We start from the raw sequence: 13,273 nt of genomic DNA, 5'->3' as shown, positions 1-13,273 counted from the left end.
CATTACATTGAATTAAATGGATTTACTTCGGATTTACAGCAGTGTGAATCCAAGTCAAATTTTAGCCCAGAGAGACGCAATTTAACCTTTCTTACAACTGATACGTCTACTAAAAGATTCAAAAAGTTGATTTTTCTCCAGTTCTATAATTATGTTTTCAGGAATTCATGCATCTTTGCACACATCTTGTTTTATTTTAAATAAGCTGGGGCAGATAATCAACCCGTGTAGACAAAATCATATTGATTTCACTTTGGATGTGCTCATTTGTCTAGTTTGCTATCTCCTGTACAAATTTGTTTGTTCACCATCAAAATCTGCAGTAAAGAGCAAGTATATCCTTCTGGAATTTAGTTGGTCAGTGTTAGAAAGTCAGAGAAGTTCTGAAGCCAGCAGTGTATTTTATACAGGATTCTACTTGGTGCTATATAAAGATCCAATGCTAGTTTTATTGTACTGATACATTACACTTTCTCATGCTAATATTTATATATATTTCTATATATATTAAAACACATTCATATGTAAATATATAAAATAATTATTATATAGTCACATATATTGATATATTATTAATAAATTAATAACTAAACACACATTCATATATTTCTTATATTTTATATGTAATATTTATATATAAATGTATATTTTTGAAGTAGCTCGCAGACAGAGAAATGACTGGAAAAATGATCCCCAGAAATTGTCCACATCTGCTTTTGCTGCCCATGCATCTGATTTTTCTTTTACTTACATTAGTGTAAGTCAGGGGTAATTCTACTGTGATCAGTGGAATTACAGTGATGCAGAAGTGACGTAATTAAAAGGCAAATGAGGCCCTGATTCTTTTCTGAATGATGCTGACTTAATTATTGACACAAACAAGCTGTAATTACTATCAGCAGCATTGCAGAACTAATTAGGCAGCAGAAGCTCTTCATGTATTGTCAGCCAAATAATCAGTTCTGATTTTAGGATCTTTATTGTGGGATAGGATTAGTTTTGACAGAAGAAGCAAAATGGATATAGGCTAGTTTTTTAGGGACTGGATTTGACAGGCAGTTTTACAAGCAAATTATCAAGCAAATCATACAGTTTTATCTGTATTTCTAGATGTAAGGTTACAACTGAGGTTACCCTTTGGACTGAAAAGGGAGAAGAGTGAATATTAGGCCTCAGTTACAGTGACCTCATGGCAAGTGAAGAATATTCAGTCAGTGAATGGCAGGCTGTCTTATTTAAGGGTGAGTTATAGACAGGCTCAAGTTTGAGACTGACAGAGATTAAAGAACAAAGTCAGCTATGGCCTTGCACTGAGTAACGAGTGCTTATGCTGAGAGAAAGGTGGAGTTTATCTAATTCTCAGACAACTTCCACCTCTCTCTTATGACTAGTGTCAGAATTACTGCTGTGATTAGGACTAGAGTTTGGACTCATTAGGGCTGTGGAACTAATGTGAGGCCTGGAGAGATGAGGAAAAGACACTCTTGAATATAATGCTTTGAATTAATAGTAAGTTCAGGTTCAGTGATAGGGAAAGGGTTGGGCCTCATTAAGAGAAAAGAGCTAGTATTAGACTGGGTCTCCAAGAGTCTATCTGGCTAAATTTAAGCTAGGAAGTGCCAATAAATACTGAAGTATATTTAGTTTTATAACTTTTGTCCAGGGTTGAGTTGTGGTCAGGATTCTTGTTTGGATTTCAACTCACTGGGGCTGTTGCTCTGCCCATTTTGCAAGAAGAAATTTGCATTAATTGAGGGCAGGTATCAGTGCCAGGCTGAAGGAGGCAGCTTACTTTAAATTAACAAAAAGATCAAAGTTAGGGTTAGGATTAGGATGCAGGTGAAGTTTTGGGTCTTGACTCATTAAGGGAGATGCAGTGAGGTTAGGCCAGAATTTACAGTAAGTTTCCAGGCTCTCAGTAGGGCTCATCAAGGCTTGCCAACTATGTTTACCTCTGGAGATGGTAAAGGTCTTTTCTTAGCATTAAGATTACAGTCAAGGGAGAACTGCGTTAGAGTTTGGACTCGCCAAGAGAGGTCAATTAAGGATAGGCCTGAGTCTGAAAGGAGCGGCTACAATAAACTTACGGCAGGATCTACTGGAATGGTGCAGGCTGCATTCAGTTTTGGAGGGGGCTGGAGGTGAGTTTGCTGCTTAGGGTTAGCATAATGATCAGAGGAGTGGAGTTAGTGTTCAGGATGGGGTTCAGATTCTGCTGGGTATATAAGCTGGTACATAAAACTATTCTAAAAGCAGGCAAGACAAATTTACTGTTAATTTCTTCAGGCATTGATGAATAATTTTTTTTGGACTGCTATACCTCACCATCTGAGTGCTAATAGTGAGGTCAGATTTATGACTAGGATTAGGGTGAGATATTAAATATGCTAAAGAGGCTGAGCTAAGATTAGGCCTTCAGTTTGGTGGATAAAATAAGAGCTGTCTGGAGAAACAGATTAGTTTTATGGAAGAGGAGAACGGACTGCTTGAAGTTATCAACAGGGGAGATGGATCTTAGTTTAAGTATCAACAGGGTGATCCTTTCATTGTCTAGGAAAATGCATTTAGTCTAGAATCTACACGATGAAAAGAGTCTTTTTGCTTAAAGTTTACCGTATAGTTAGGGTTAAGGCTAAAGTTAGGTCTGAGCTTACAAGGGACAGTTGAGTTTAAGTTTAGTCCTAAATTCAGGTTGTTACTGTTACAAGCCAGCAAATGTTTAGTTTTGTGACTCACATCCGTTTAGCAATTTCTATTATGCACAGCACCAACATCATCATTATTTTAATACAAAAGAGTCAGTCAGTCATCCATGCCAAAAGGAACATTTTCCAGGGAAACAGTTTTGCACGTGCAGCATACTCCGAAAAAAAAAAATATATGCCACTCCTCACTGGAGGAGAAGTGTGGTGTAAATACCACCATCCCAGTAGCCTATCTTCCACATTCATTATATAGAAAACCTAGGCAAATAAAACAGGTTTGTGAATTTCATTTCTAGATACAGGCATCAAAATAATTAGGTGTCCTTTTGTCCCTAGCAAATTCTTTGGACTTGCCCCAGTGCAGTACAAATGGATCATGCATGTCCCATATAGTTTGTCTAAGGGCCCCACTCTTTCTGCTTGACTTTCCCTCAGCCTTTTCCATTTTCTCACCAGTTTGTCTTTCTGTTGCTTTTAACGTCCTAAGAGAACTTTTTGCGATATTTATTCAATGAAATAGCACATCTGGTAAAAATCTATAGCTTTTTCTCTACCAATATAATAAAATAAGAAATTTGAGGAACAGAAATGTGATCTGCAGTAGTATTCATAAGGCAGATTAAATCCTTTTGGCAATATCATAGCTTATAAAATCTAGGGGACAAGATAATTCTCCAGTAGAGAGCTTTCCTCAGCCATAATGAAAATAACTCAGAAATACTAGCATTTATGCCATAACAGCACTCACTTCTATGGTCATATTCTGCCCAGGCTGGAGTCCCTGACAAGGAATATCAAAGCTATTATTTATGCTTTCCCATTTTGTTACCTACCTGTCCTCTATTTAGGCTCTTCCAGGCCTGCCACCTGTGCACACACACGACAAGGTCAGGCCAGGATCTCCAACTCAGAGCCCAGAAGAACTTGCATTTCTGTCTGCTTGAAGTGGAACCCACTCCCTCTTTTCTTCTTCTCTCCTTTTTATAAAAATTGGGATGTTTTTTATATAGAAGCACATTCCTTGGTAAATTAGCTATAGAAGAAGAGGTACCAGCAACTGGATATAGAAGTCAAAGGGTGCATGAATCTTTGTACCAAACTAATGAGTTAACTAGATCAAAGATTGCTTGAGGATACAAGAAGGAATATGGGGAAGAGGTGGAGAATAGTTCTTCTAAAAAAAACCCTGTAATTCGGGAGAAAATGCAGCCCCATAGATTCAGCTTTTAAGAGAGATTATTACATTCTTCCATTACTGCCATGCCAAGAGGTTAGACTGGATATTTTGTGTTCCTCTGCCCTCCTGGGTAATACTTTGAGCACTTGCAACCGGAGACAAGTGATTCCTACAAAGCATTTTCTATGTTCACTTAATATGAGGACAGCAGCTGCAGAAAGATTGGTCAGTTCTGGGTGGGACCTTGTTGGATGGAGTTTAAGAAATTTAAGAACTGTGAACTAACTGTCAGACTGCTACTGAATAAAAAACGTTGTCTGCATGCAACATTGGCCTCTCAAAAGCCTCAGATCTCTTTTCTCATTGATGCCTGTTTGAAGCATCACTTATTGCTAATGCAACTCTCCTTGCTCACATACTTAGATGGTTTTGATTTGATAAACTGGGAACCATGGGTGTCCTTTTTTTGTATTTTATGGGCCCCTCCAAGTCTTCCTTCAAAGCAGTTCATGCTGCAGCAAGATGGCAGGACTGATCCCAAGGCTAACTGGAAGGTATGCTGCAAAGTACACAGTTATCTACATACACAGGCAGAATAAGTGGTTTAATACATCTGCAAGCAATCTCTAAGCAGGCTCTGTAAGGCAGCCATGCATATGGAAGGCGTGCAGGCTTTAGAGCATGCCATGTGCACAGCCAGTCTTGTGGTCACTATTCAAAGGCTGCAAAGATTGAATTGTTTAGTTTTATTTGCACAAAACACTTAATGTTCTTTTCAATATTCACACTGGGAGCAGTATGCCTTTTATTGGAGAAAACATTGCTTGATACAGCTAACAGAGAGGTTCCTTACAGCTTCTTGACCAGAGTGCTTTAACAGAGGCAATTCAATAGAACAGACAGGGCTCTTGCTGCACCTTTGCAAGTAACACTACAAGCATGCAATAAAGTGGGGAGTATGAAATAAGGATTAATTTCACTCAACACTATGACAAGCCAACAATCCACAGCATAGTGGGGTGCAATCTGTTGCACAGTGCAGAAGGGAAATGCTCCACATTTTCTAGAATACTTTTCTCCTTTCTTTTCTTTCTTTTTTTTCCTTTTTTTTTTTTTTTTTTTTTTTTTTTTTTTTTTTTTTGCCACTTGTACCTGAACTGCCCTTACAGGTTTTGAGACCACCTCTGCTATAATCTATTCATCCAGCTGGGAAACAGAAATATTTCTGTGCAGTTTACATAACCAACTAGCAGGAACAGCTTGAATTCCAAACACTAATTATCAGATGGAGGCAATGACAGCAAGTGATAGATAGAAAATGATCTATAGACAGAATATATATATTACTTCCTCTCACAAGTGTATCATAATGCAAACCATGCTGCATTTGTAAATCTCAGTGCTTCAAACACCACAGGAAAAAAAAATCACAGAATCAATACAAGGAGTGAAAACCAAGTCCCCCAAACAGGCAGAAAACAAACAGATGAATATGAAAGACTGTCTAAAATCCAGGTCTGCCTGGGAGTGTTTGAATGGGCAGCGCCCATGAGTAAACCATCCCCCGATTTACTTGCTAAGCTTTGCTTACAGCTCCCACTGGTGTCAATGTAAAGTGACAATTAACCAGCATTTTGAAAATTAAGCCTGTTATTTAGGTAGTCATAAAAGCTATTTGAATTTATCCTGAAGGTTAGATGTCATAGCATTTGAAGTATTGTTAGTAGCTGGGAGCATATTTATATTAGACTTCCTAATTTGAAAATACTAAGACAGGTGGATGCCCATGCTGAGACAGACGCACTGTTTCCTCTAAAAAACGTACTTTGAAACTGGGTTCTTGTTAGATTGTACTTTCCTCTCCTCCCCCATTTTTTTTAGCTCTTGTTTAAACTAGTTTTCTTCACTTGAGGGCGCCAAAGGTCTAACTTCAAGAAGTGAATGCGCTTCCTCACTTTGCAGGCAGTGTTCCCCAGAAGTATCACGCGACAAAAAAAAAATCACGTCTGATCACTGAAGTGTAAATAACGATTTTTAGTCACATGCATTACCATGACAAAATGTTATGTGCTAGAGGTGGGAAGAGACTATTTCACGCATGGCTGTGTGCTGCTGTGGGCCTTGAGATGGGGAGATGCCCAGAAGCTCACCCAGGAGAACAAGGTCCTGTCTGCTTCTCTAGGAACAACACCTCTTTCTTACAGGTGAGTAGACGGATACATGCCACAGTTAGCCCATTACATTAAACAAAATCCTGAAGATTGTGCTTTTATTTGCCACCATCCAGATGTGTTGCCAGTCCCTTCCAACCCATGTATGTCCTAGTTCATAGCTACTGTTCAGTTTCTTTCATTTTCAGGAGTTAAAACTTACTTCAGCAGCAGATCCAGTTCTCTCACAGACTCAGAGAGTTCACTTCATTCAGTTTCCCTCCTTCCCCTCCCTCTAGCTCCTCCTTTTCAATGACCGTTTTTGGCATTAATTTACACAGCAGTCATTTTATTTTATCGTACCTTTTGAAGATCTATAGGCAAAACATCAACTTTCTGTTCCTCAATTTGCATTGTCATTTAAGTTGCAATGTACTTGCTAAACAAGGAGGTGACAAAAGCAATATTCCATTGATGTCATAAGCAAAGCCACTTTTAATAGATAAATCACATATGACTAATACATTGGTCATGCTGATGTGGTGGGTTGTATTTTAAATACTTCTAATGACATTCAGTAACTATTTCTATGACTACTGCTTAATAATAATCTGGCAGTTCATTTTAAACACTTACAGTCTGGACTAGAAGACTACTTCCCACCATGCGTTCAAATATTTTAAGCCTCTCTGTCCTCCAGGAATTTTCAACTGTAGCTTGATTTTGCTTCAGTGTTATATAAATGAGAAAGCAACAAGAGAGGAATGTGTTAATTATCATGCATGCAAAATCAGCAGCTGTGTCAAGGGTTCCTGTAAACTGTGGGTCCTCTAGAGGTTGGTTTTATTGTTAACATTTTCCTGCTACCGTGCATAGCTTGGGGTGTTCCCCACACCTCCTTCGTGGCCTGAAGGCAGGCATATGTCACATATACCCCCCTTCATTTATTTATGATGTTAAAAACTAGATGGGTCAAGTGTCCATGCAGTCAAGCACAAACACTGAGGTCACTACCTGGAGCAGGAACTCTCTGTCCTTGGTTGTGCAGCTTACTCCATTGCCTGTCCTGCTGACTGGCTATCAAAACGCAATCCAGCTGAGAGAGGCTGGTTTCCCATTCACTAGGTATGAGATACTGAGCTCTGCACGGACACCTGAATTCCCAGATCTCATTGAACTGGGCACAGAAAGCTGGCAGAGGACTGACTGAGCACAAAAACTGTCAAAACTGTAAAGCATAAAGGCCTCTTCTAAATGTGCTTATAAACACATGGCCCTTTGACAGGTGAGAGAGTTGTCCGCATTCCTGACTAAGCAAGGCATCTCCAGCATGTCTGTGATTAGAGATGATGGAGAAAAAATGTAGGGTGATGCGGGAAGAAAGGGAATGATTCCTCTGAAGATCTTGAACTATCTAGGGTCTCCCAGGAGGAGAAAAGTGAGATACTTCAAGAACATGTCCTCCCATGTTGCACATAGGGAAATTAGGACAGCACTGTCAACAGGGGCTGTATCTATGATGCTGATTACAGTGGGGGAACATACGCAGCAGCACAGCCTTGTTCCCATTACATGGCAAGGAAACCACAGTGCAATCAAACCTGCATGTATTGGACCATGTCTATAGGGTGTTAATGTAATCAATATTCCTTTTAACTCCAGTATTGATCAGAGACTTGTATCCACCCAATAATTTAAATCCAAATGAGTTGTTTCCAGTAACACTCATGTCAGTACATATGAAAAACGATTTTCAGAGGGGTGTACACCTAACTTGCAATTATAGAGATGGCACATGCAAATCATCAAAATTTACCATCACTAGGTATTTGAGACACAATTGCTAACCAAATGGCATGTGAGTGCTGAACTGATGACCTAATGCTTATCAGATGTCTTGTCTCGGGAACAGAAGAAAAAGTGTCGGGGAAAAAATAAAAATGTTTTAACTATGTACCCCAGTTACAGACTATTCTATGCTAGGCACTAGAGAAATGCATGACAAAAACCAGATTCTGCCTCCAATTACAGATACATAATGAAAAATACAGTTCCTTTCCAGTGTAATATGGCTGGTTTCTTACAGTGTGTTGAATGGACTCCTACATCATAAAAAACTACCTTGTTCATACAAGATATACAGTATGATGTGTCCTTTTGTTTCTAAAAGCTTTAACAACTCCCAGATAAAGCAATCCTTGTTCTCCTGATAATACACAGACAATTGACTTCTGGTGGTGTCCTGTCCCTGCCTCTTTCAGATCAGTATGTATTTATGAATTTGTACATTTTACATTTAGGGAAATTTCAAATGCTTGCAATGGCTTCACATGCTTGCTATTTTAAAATGCAGAACTGGGAATTTAAAAATAGATTTAGCAAAAGTACATGGTTAAGTAATTTTTAATAGTAAGTAATAAAAAGTGGAAGGGATGAGAGAAAAAAATGGAAACATTACTTCCTTTCTGCACCAGCTAATTCAAAACTGAACCAACTGACAAAACTGAAATACAACCAAGACATTCGGAGACAAACAATTTTGTATCACTATGCCCTTCACTATGGTCAATCTGATGGGAAAGAGCTTAAGTAATCTGATTTTCACCTGCTTGGAAAGCACAGGTGCATTGCTCTGTGAAGAGGCTACAGACCAGATCACTGTGTTACCTCATGGAGCTGTGAGGTCTAAGCAGAAAGATATCCATGGCTACAAGAAAACAATGTGTACACTGGTTTCGTAAGCAGTGACATCCCCTGCAATTTTGTTGCATATATTCAGAAGCTGAGAAAGTAGAAGTCTTCTGGGGATCTCACCAGCACTTCCGCAAATCTGTTTTGTCTCCTATGCCAGTTGTGTTTTGCTAGAAGTTCACCTGACAAAAGGGAACCAGAATTAGCGCTATAGCTATTCTTGAGGCAATGAGGACCACTGCTATGTAATGTGACTTTGCCTCAGCATGATGCAGTCAGCTCGAAGCTGTGCTGGAACAGAGCATACACAACCATGGCGAGAACTCAAGAGTGAGGCAGAATGTGCAGTGGGGCTGGTTTACACCAAAGAATTTGTTGGCCAGGGCTGGTTTAGATCTGGCTCACATTTTATCTGAAGCCTTCAAATCCATTGATAACATAGCTTGGATGATATTGATTATGGCTCATCTCTGTATGTAATTGCCCAACCTATAAGCTCATTTGTTTCAGCCCCTGTTGACTTGGGTGTGTTATCCACACACTACAACCTCACACTGATGCATCAGTCTATAGTTTTTTACTCCATATTAAGGAAGGAAATAAAGAATAAATACAGGTCTCTTGTGTGACCCCTGCTCTATCACATACCTTGAATTATGCACAGAAGAACCTACAGCTTGTTCAGTAACCTGCAAATCAGTTCATTTAAAGATTTAGAACACAGAAAATAAAATCAGAATCTCTTCCATATTCTAACATTAGAGTACGTATCAGAGTTTGCAAAATATGCAGATATTAAATATATGCCAGTCCTTTGCTTTCTCTGACAATGCAAGGAGTGAACATGTCCCCATAAAATTATTATGATAGCTGAAGAAGGTACTTTTCTAGGGTGAGATCAAACCTCACACCCTTGTTAACTAATTAGCTTTTTCTTTGTTGCTAAATTCAAGCATTTGTAAAGCAGGAATATAGCAGGTTCCCAAACCATTTGATTGCTATGAAATTTTACAGAAGTTAAAACTGGTATGTTCTCTATTAGCCTTCTGATTGTAAGAATTTCTGTTTTGAAGATTTTCTCTGCAAGCTATGCATCCACTTAAAAATTAAGAAATGCTCTCACAAATCAAATTTATTTTTCTAAAGCAGTAGCAGCATATCCTCAATGACAGGATACGTGAAGCCAAGCCTAGAAATTGCTTGTTCCAACCAGAATACGACTCAAAATAGCTCTGACCAGTGAGACCGAATTAGAATGATTTCATCCAGAGATCACATAAAAAAGTGATTGCATACTCTTTTTCCACCATTCTTTTAACATCTCTGTATTTTAATGGGAAAACAGGAAACATTTATTTTTTAAATGACTGGGACAGATAGGACAATGTTATGATTCCCACGGTTAACCTCTCTGCAACTTCCAGAACAAGCAATGCAAGGGATCTGCAAATCAATTTGCTTAGGCAAGGACCATTTTTCACCCTGGAAAAGGAAAGAATGACATGCAGCCTTCAAACTTACATAGTGTGCAAGCAGGTAATTGAACTGCTTGGCACAGCATTGTGAATATGCCGTGTATATGCATATTTGCAAATGAATATAATGTCTCTGTTTTACACTCTTCCAAAGCAAAACTAAAAATTTGAAAATGTGACCATGAAGTTGGCCTGTCAAAGAAAGAATAGCCATCAACATGATTAAGTTGGGAGAGCCTAAGAGCTCTACCCTTTACACGCTTAGGGACGTTTTTGGTTGATGGGTTGACAAGTGAGCTGATATTGGTGGAGCTCCTTTTCCCTCCTGATAAATCTCTACCTGTACAATAAACCATAATAAGAATGGTTTAGTCTGCCTTAAGTTTGAAGTGTGCCTCTTTCACCAGAGCAGCAAATGCTCCTGGGCTTTCTAACACATGGCATATGGTTTCAATACAGTGTCTTGATCTCACAGTACACCTAGTTTTAATGTCAAATTAAGCCCACTCAACAAACTAGCCTCTCATCACACTGAAATGAGATTTTGCAATTGATGTTTGATATCACTCAGAACTGTGTTCAAAAGTTTTGATGTTTTTTCTAAGGGAAGAATGCAAGTTCTGTGGCCAATTGAAAATCAATACAGACTAGTTCAACATTACTACTGAATCCAGCACCATGCTACCTATAGAATTTAACTGCATGATGTATGGTCATGGTTAGAGGCATACAAGAAAAGAAAGCCTTTCAGAGAGAACCAAAACAGATAAACAAGGAAAGCATACATGTATCTGCATGTGTGTGTTAGTGAGTATAGTGCCAGTCACAAGAACTACTATTAAACTGATGTAAAAAGCTAGTGGTAGCAGATACGTCTGTAGCACAAAACATAAATCAAGTGCATACAATGCCTAACAGGTGGACACAGTTCACAGTTTGTATAAGCTACTTCCTTGGCAAGAAGCTTCTCTGGATGTCTGCCCAGAGGCCAGGTGCTCCTTGCTGATTGACAGGACTAACCTCATACCACTTCCCCCACTGGCATATTGCTACATATTTTACTTAGGAAGGAAACCTCACCCTAAGAAAGATGCAGAATGGACAGAAAAATTCTTGGGAAAACAGCACTGGTCTGTATAGTAGCTCCAGTTCCTAGCCCAGCATTAGCAGAAATTCCTTATAGATCTTCTTTTCTCTTCTGCTGCCCATTTTTAATCATTTCCACGCAGAGTGATTCTATTTATTCTGTTTGGCTTCTAGCTCTTTTCTCTGCTGCCCAGTAATATACGAGCAGATTTCCCAGGGGACTCTACAAGTGATTCATTGTCTCAGCCCTCTAGACTTTTTCCAGTTCAATATTGCATGTCCTAAAGTCAATAAATTTGGGGTTTGGTAAAGAGTTCTTCTGTTGCTAACAGTATAATTAAGGTAACTGAAGGATTAGTAAAACAAATGATCAAGCAGGTATTTAAAGGAGAATTCAGGTGGTAGTAGCAAGAAATTTCATCCTGGGGTTTATATACAATTCTCTTTTTCTCGTTCCCTGAGTTTCATTTAATTCCAGCTCTTGGACCTTCTGCATCTTTCTGACCAACTTACAGGCAGCTGCCTCACATGCTACTTCCATTCCTATCTGGGAAAGATACGTAATTTGAGAAAAGGACACTGATCATCTATCTAAATAGCACTGGGCAATGTCATGATATGAAAAATTAATCATTTGGTGTGAGAGAGAATATAGCTGTATTTATAGAGCACTGTCCTAGATGAATTAGTCCAACTATTTCTGTAATTAGCCCACATATGGCATTTCACTAATGCAATGATTCTCTTCTAGCCCTAAAGCCAGGCCTTTGAAGTAAACACCAGTATTTCTGCACAGTGATTTCTGCACACCTTAAAGTAATTTACAAAGGATAGCAGCAATATATGGACGATGTGAGATTTATACAATTCTAAATCAATCAAAATTAATTTACGCTTTTCAGATAGATCAGCACAGATCAGGCATTTCTCTCTCTCTCTCAAGAAAATTTGGACTTTCATGTAAAAAATCTGAAAAATTAACATTTTGGCTAAATCCCAAAATTTTAGCTTACGTGTTTGCAGCTTTTCAAAGAAACAGCAACATGCCCAAAGAAAGCAGACACTTCTCACACAAAATAATTTTGTTAAAATCCCACATTTCCATCAAAAACACATTAGAGAAGGTTTTTTTTTGTTTTGTTTTGTTTTGTTTTGTTTTTTTTAGTAGCCCTGGCAGAAGGGGCTCCTTTCGGTAATCAGTAGTGGTCTGGTGCCTAATGAGTGGCATATGGAACTTGCATGCACTGATACTGTAAACCATATCTTCAGGTGTGCCATATAGATGCAGCTAAACACAGGTTGATCATGAACTGCAGTCTATGTTCTGCAGTTCATAATGAAAAATAATACATAGTAATGATGACATCTATTAAGAACATCAACAGGGCTTAGACACTTGAGATATAATAGTATCTGAGGACCAGATTTTAAATCTAAGTGTTTATATTTCCAAATGTGATTATCTTCATGAATGTGGCCTGTTCTACCTGTGCAGAACACTCACTGCTCCTGCTGACATCAGTGTGTGCTCTGCTGCATAGCAGCCTACAAAGAAGGACATAAAAGTAGTTTAACATACTCAGGCTTGAAAATTTGAGACTATTTTTCTTTTATAATCTTTAAAATCATGTCTAGGCCGGAAAAGCCTGCAAATACCTAAATACATAGTGACAGGAGAAACAACTTGTCTTTTTAAAAATACATATATTTACTTAAAAATATAGCAGGCAGAGTGAGAGAGCAGATGGGGGAAATACTTTTGCCAATCACTGCTATTGACTGCAGAGTGAGAAGTCTAATTGAGTGGAAAGATACAAGCGAAATTGAGTTGCTCCCACACTGACGTGTCTGAGAGGTGGAAGACCCAGGGCTGGATAATCACTCACTCGCAATCTTTCCTGTCTGAGAGGTGATAATGAGACTTTATTTGCCACACAAGCATGTGCTAGTTAGATCTGCATGTATTTGAACGCCACAGGACTGACTTGT

Source organism: Rhea pennata, chromosome 16 (genome assembly GCF_028389875.1).
Source record: "Rhea pennata isolate bPtePen1 chromosome 16, bPtePen1.pri, whole genome shotgun sequence".
Taxonomy (NCBI): domain Eukaryota; kingdom Metazoa; phylum Chordata; class Aves; order Rheiformes; family Rheidae; genus Rhea; species Rhea pennata.
Note: the sequence above shows the minus strand (reverse complement) of the source record.